Below are 543 nucleotides of genomic sequence, written 5' to 3' on the forward strand. Positions count from 1 at the left end.
ATTACTAGGCCTACACCTACATCAGGGGGTATAGCTCAGGGGTAGAGCATTTGACTGCAGATCAAGAGGTCCCTGGTTCAAATCCAGGTGCCCCCTGCTGTCTCTCACTTTTGTCCATGGAAACTGCTATGAAAGATTCGGGTCCTTTACTTTATACTGAGCCTCAGGATATCATGACTTTCCAAATCTGGAGAAAAAAAATCAGGGATGACTTCAAACCTTGCCACTGAGCACCACAGCCCTAAGTCATAGGTTCCTCTGATTCTGACTTCATATTTCACTTTCCATAGGTCTTGCTCCATACAGGCCTAGGATTCTTTCTTCTACATGTTTTCGCTGCTGCAGTCAGTGGTATGCTGGTAACTATTATACAGCCAGCTCTGTATAATAGAAGAGCATTGCTGATTTTTAGCATTTTCCAGTTTCATGGTACAAAGCATCTTACCATGGCCAATTTCAGGCTACAAACATAAGATCACTGAACATGGATTTGGGAAGATATGCCAACGAGTGACTCTCTGGTGCAAGTCAGCTCTAGCACAC

The 543-nt window shown here is 44.0% G+C and overlaps 1 non-coding gene across 1 annotated transcript; it reads left to right on the forward strand.

Moving 5' to 3' along the window:
- Positions 1 to 24: 24 nt before the first annotated feature.
- On the forward strand, positions 25 to 96 carry TRNAC-GCA. Its single transcript has one exon. It is a non-coding gene; the product is annotated as a tRNA-Cys (tRNA).
- Positions 97 to 543: the final 447 nt, after the last annotated feature.

The sequence above is a fragment of the Suricata suricatta genome, unplaced genomic scaffold (assembly GCF_006229205.1).
Source record: "Suricata suricatta isolate VVHF042 unplaced genomic scaffold, meerkat_22Aug2017_6uvM2_HiC HiC_scaffold_58522, whole genome shotgun sequence".
NCBI classification, from domain to species: Eukaryota; Metazoa; Chordata; class Mammalia; order Carnivora; family Herpestidae; genus Suricata; species Suricata suricatta.